At 39.2% G+C, this 5965-nt stretch overlaps 1 non-coding gene across 1 annotated transcript; it reads left to right on the top strand.

Annotated features, from left to right (window-relative positions):
- The first annotated feature begins 1348 nt into the window (after positions 1-1348).
- Positions 1349-1454, top strand: LOC128281309 (small nucleolar RNA R71). The gene has a single exon (XR_008271522.1). It is a non-coding gene; the product is annotated as a small nucleolar RNA R71 (small nucleolar RNA).
- The last annotated feature ends 4511 nt before the right edge of the window (positions 1455-5965 follow it).

Here is a 5965-nt window from a genome sequence, read left to right on the forward strand (position 1 = left end):
AATCAACTGAGAATATAAATTTGTCAATTTTAACGAGTACATTTTCAATAATACCCTAAGGAAATTTGATTGGTTTATCTGCTAATTGAATGCTCATCCTAGTTTGTTTGGGTTTCCCAAGACCTAGTTGCTTAACATTTTGTAAGGCATGACATTGATACTAGCCCCTAAATCAGCCAAGGCATTATTAACATCTAAGCTACCAATTAAACAAGGAATTGTAAAACTCCCTGGATCTTTCAATTTGTTGGCCAGCTTATTCTGCAGAATGGCTGAGCCAACTGCATTCATCTCCACATGCGACGCCTCATCTAACTTCTGCTTATTTGCTAAAAGCTCCTTTAAAAATTTGACTGCGTTCGGCATCTACGAAAGAGCCTCAATAAACGGTAAGTTAATATGTAATTTCTGTAAAAGTTTAAAGAATTTACCGAATTGTTTGCCTGAGTGGTATTTCCTTGTCGCATTAGGGTATGGTACACGTGGTTTGTACTTTTTACTTACCTGTTTTTGGTCATTGTGGTCCACCTCACCTTTACCTTTACTTACCACAGTTTCTTGCCTAGGTTCTGGTCTAAGTGCAACTAACCCTTCCTCATCTTGAATGGTAATCGCATTGAGCTGCTCTCTTGGGTTAGGTTTAGTGTTACTTGGTAGGCTACCTTGTGGTCGTTCAGATATCAATTTAATGAGCTGGCCTATCTGAGTTTCGAGCCCTTGGATTGACGCTTGTTGATTCTTAAGTACTGTCTCGGTATTCTAAAAATGAGTTTTTGACACAGAGATGAATTTTGTTAACATCTCCTCAAGGTTCGGCTTTTTCTCTTGTTGGTAAGTTGGTTGTTGGAAGCCTGGAGGTGGTGGTGGTCTCTGATTCCCTTGGCCTCCCCATGAGAAATTTGTGTGGTTCCTCCATCCTGCATTGTAAGTGTGACTATAAGGATTATTTTAAGGTCGAGAATTATTACCCATATAATTTAATTGCTTGTTTTCCATATTGTGGCCATAAGGTGGGTACTCTGAATTGCTCGTTCCTCCTTCACTTGCATTGCATTGCATTACTGGGTGAACCTATGAAGAACCAAGGAAATCGTTAATTTTTCTATTCAAAAGTTCTACCTGATTGGAGAGCATGGTGACTGAATCGACGTTAAAAATGCCGACTACTTTCGTTGGCTTAGTCCTCATGACTTGCCACTGATAACTATTCAGTGACATCTCTTCTATAAATTCATAAGCATCCTCAGGTGTCTTATTATTAATAGTCCCACCAGTGGCCGTGTCAACCATCTGTCTAGTCAAAGGATTCAACCCATTATGAAAAGTTTGAACCTGTAGCCAGAGTGGTAACCCATGGTGAGGGCAGCTTGTCAACAGGTCCTTGTATCTCTCTCATGCATTGTAGAGTGTTTCTAAATCCATCTTCACAAAGAAGAGATATCATTCCTTAATTTAGCTGTTTTAGCCGGCGGAAAATATTTTAGTAAAAAATTTGCGGTCATTTGTTCCCAAGTAGTGATTGACCCTCGTGGTTACGAGTTCAACCACTGTTTAGCATTGTTCCTCAACGAAAAGGGAAACAACTGAAGGCGAATGACATCATCAGAGACGCCATTGATTTTAAATATGTCGTAAAACTCCGGAAAGTTCGCCAAGTGATTGTTTGGATCCTCATCCTGCAAACCATCAAACTGAACAAATTGATGTATCATTTGAATCGTGTTAGGTTTCAATTCAAAATTATTTGCAGCAATAGCAGGCCTAACTATACTTGACTCAGTTCCTGTTAAATTCGATTTAGCATAATCATACATAGTTTGTGGAGCATGATTCTGATTTACTAGATCAGCGGCAATCACAGGAGGTAGCAGATTTTCCTGATTTTCAGCCATCTCCTCGGTTGTGGTTTGAATATCGTCCTCTTGCTCTTCCTCTGTATATCTTAAGCTTCACCTTATTTCTCTTCGGTTTCTGCTAGCTATGCGATCGATCTCACTATCAAACAGTAATGGTCTCGACGGATTTCTTCTAGTCATACACTATAAAAAACCTGCCAAGAGCGAATAAAAGAGAAAATTAGAAAAAAAAATAAAAATTCAAATTGTAAATAAAGTAAAATGGCTAAAGTAATAAAAATCGAATGTTCCTAATATCTTATTTCCCCGGCAACGGCGCCAAAAACTTGATACGTGATATTCGCGACAGGTTTTAAAAATTTATAATTAATCATTCTTGAAAGTAGCTATTATCACGATGAAAGCAAGTGTACCTATCGAACAGTAGTATAACTTTAGCAAGACCGGATTGTCGAACCCAAAGGAACCAAGAGTACTAGTAATTACTTTCTTTTTATTATCTAGCCTAAAAATTAAGGGATTTGTTTTTCTAAACTAATTAACTAAAATAAGGGTGCACAAAGAGAAAATTGGGAAAAGCTTTTGGGAAAACTCGATTGATTAAGATAATACCCAAGGAAAAATCCACCTAGACTTCACTTGTTATTTGACTCTGAATCAGACGATTTATTCATTTGACTTGATCCGTAGAAATCCCTAAGTTATATTATTATCTCTCTCGAGACTAACAACATCTAACCTTGGCTGACTAATTGAAATCTCTTTCTAATTAACACCCTAGTGTTGCATTAACTCGATCTATGGACTCCCTTATTAGGTTTCACCCTAATCTGGCAAAATCTTGTCACCCTATCTCTAGGCGTGCAATCAACTCCGGTTAATTACGACAAATTTACTCTTAGATAGGGACTTTTGCTCCTCTGAATAAGCGCATTAACTTGAATCAATATCCTAGAATATTAAAACAAGATTAAGAACACATAATTAAGAACAAGTAAAATATTTATCATATAATTCAGATAATAATAACAAGATCCGTCTTAGGTTTTATTCCCCTTAGGTATTTAGGGGGCTTAGTTCATAATTATGAAAGAAAACATCTCAAAAGAATAAAGATAACAAAACATAAAGAAAACCCAAAACTCTAGGAGGAAATTGAAGGGATATCTTCAGTCTTGACGATGAATCCGGCTTCTGAGATGGATCAATCGGCTTTCCTTGAGTAATTCCTTACCTCCTACTCCCTGTGTCTTCTAAGTGCCTCCTCAGGTGTTTAAATAGGCTTTAGAATGCCTAATAGCCCTCAAACTTTTCCGAATAGGACTATACTTAGGCTCGACAGGGACATGCTCGTGTGACACGCTCGTGTACGATTGCTTCGGACCGTGGTCAAGGCTGTTAAATAGGCATAGGCGTGTGGTCTACCCGTGTGAGTCGTGCTTCGATTCTACCAAATGGACACGGCTGTGTGGCCTACCCGTGTGAGGAAGTCTAAGCCATGTTGATTTCCTATGTTGGCCCATTTTCTCCGTTTTGGCCCGTTTCTCGCTCTTTATAAATTACGGTTTATCAGTAGCCAAGCAACCACTATGTGCCTCTCGTAAAATCTTCTGAATGAGCTCATTATCCTTGGGTACACAAACCCTATCTTGGAACATCAAACAGCCTTCGGTATTAATCTAAAAATCCGATTCATCACCCGACTCACGTTGAGCCATTTTAGCTTGTAAATCATTGTCACCCTTCTGAGCTTCACAAATCTCTTGCAGGAACATCGGTTTAGCTCTCTACTCTACCAGAACTGAACCATCATCAGTCACAAAAAACTGAGCATTCATAGCCCTTAAGGCGAACAATGATTTCCTACTCAAAGCATCGGCTACTACATTAGCCTTTCTAGGGTGGTAGTCAATCACCAATTCGTAGTCTTTTATCAACTCTAACCACCACCTTTGCTCTAAGTTCAACTCCTTCTGAGTCATCAAATACTTTAGAATTTTATGGTTGGTGAATACCTGACATCTCTCACCATACAAATGGTGTCTTCAAATCTTTAATACGAACACTATAACTGTTAGCTCCAAATCGTGGGTCGGGTAATTTCTCTCATGTGGGTTTAGCTGTCTCGAGGCATAGGCTATAACCTTGCCTTTTTGTATGAGCACACATCCAACCCATTCAAGGATGCATCACTATACATCACAAACTCTTTTCCCGATTTCCATTGCACTAAAACTAGGGCTTCGGTCAACAAAGCCTTTAGTTTCTTTAAACTCTGTTGGCACTTCTCTGTCCATTCAAACTTGACATCCTTTTATAACAAACTTGTCATCAGAGTGGCTATCATAGATAATCCATTCACAAACCTTCTATAGTATCCACTTAAACCCAGAAAGCTTTAAACCTATGTCACATTCCTCGGTGGTTTCCATTCAACAATAGCCAAGATCTTGCTTGGGTCAACTCTGATCCCGTCACCAGACACAGTGTGTCCTAGGACTCTAACCTCTTTAAGCAAAAATTCACTCTTACTAAGCTTGACATATAACTACTTATCTCTCAAGGTTGGTAAAACTGTTCTCAGATGCTCCGCATGCTCACTCTCATAACGTGAGTAAACCAATATGTCGTCGATAAAAACCACCATAAACTTATCTAAATACGGTCGAAAAAGACGGTTCATCAAATCCATAAACATTGCAGGAGCATTTTTTAAATCGAAGGGCATAACAAGAAACTCATAGTGCCCATACATCGTCCTAAACATGGTTTTCGACACAAATTGCTCCTTAACCCTTAGCTGGTAGTAGCCAAACCTGAAGTTGATCTTAGAAAACTCGGTGGCTCCCTTCAATTGATCGAACAAATCATTGATTCTTGGAAAGGGATACTTGTTCTTCACAGTCACCTTGTTGAGCTGTCGGTAGTCTATACACAATCTCATCGATCCATCCTTTTTCTTCACAAATAGCATTGGAGCACCTCACGGAGAAAAACTCGATCTTGCAAAACCCTTGTCAGTTAACTCTTGTAGTTTAACTTTCAACTCTTTTAGCTCCATAGGAGCCATCCTATACGAAACAATTAAGATGGGTGCCGTATCGGGGACTAACTTGATTCCAAATTCAACTTCCCTCACGGGAGGTAATCCAGGTAATTCTTCCAGAAACACATCTGTAAACTCACAAACTACTGGTACAGATTCAATCTTTGACTCAGACACTTGAGTATTCAGTACAAAAGTGAGATAAGCCTCATATCCCTTTCTCAAATATCTCACTGCCAACAAGGATGATATCACCACAGGCAAGTTATCCGTTCTACCTGATTCAACCCGAAGAACATCCCCGCTTTCACACTTCAACTCAATAACTTTTCTCCCACAGTCGACTACAACACTATGCAAAGTCAACCAATCCATCCCAATAATTACATCAAATTCATTAAACAGAAATAACATCGAGTTAGCTGGAAAACAACGACCTCTAATTGTCAAAGGACAATTTCTACACACTTGGTCAACTAGCACATGCCTGCCTAAAGGGTTGGACACTTTTACCACAAATTCAGTGGACTCTACTAGCATGTTCATACGGGGTATCAATTCCATACAAATATAAGAGTGGGTAGACCCCAGGTCGATTAAAGTAACAACAGGTATATCACGCTTTAATCATTATTTTTCTCAACCTTCTCGGGACAGCTACAAATAAAATGGTCCAACAACCCACATTTAAAACAACCTCTTTCATGGCATTCACCGAAATGACGTTTGCCGCATTATGAACATTTTGGTTAACTTAGGAGAGCACTACCAACACTCGTAATAGAAGTAATTTGGGCTTTTGTTACCGCATACTGCTTATTCTTACTCTTGTTCGAGAACCCCACTGACGCGTTTGATGAGTAGGAAACTCTCTCGATCTCTTAGATGAGGTCTGCTGTGATTTTCCCATCTGTCTTTTCCTTGAGTCTCGGGACTCGATATTTGCTTTTTTCTTCTCTTTGGCCAACTCTTCGGCCTTGCAAGCACTTTCAACCAGTACCACAAGCTCCCTCTACTCTAGGATACCAACTTATAAATGAATGTTTTCATTTAGACCATCTTC

Source organism: Gossypium arboreum, chromosome 9 (assembly GCF_025698485.1).
Source record: "Gossypium arboreum isolate Shixiya-1 chromosome 9, ASM2569848v2, whole genome shotgun sequence".
Lineage (NCBI taxonomy): Eukaryota > Viridiplantae > Streptophyta > Magnoliopsida > Malvales > Malvaceae > Gossypium > Gossypium arboreum.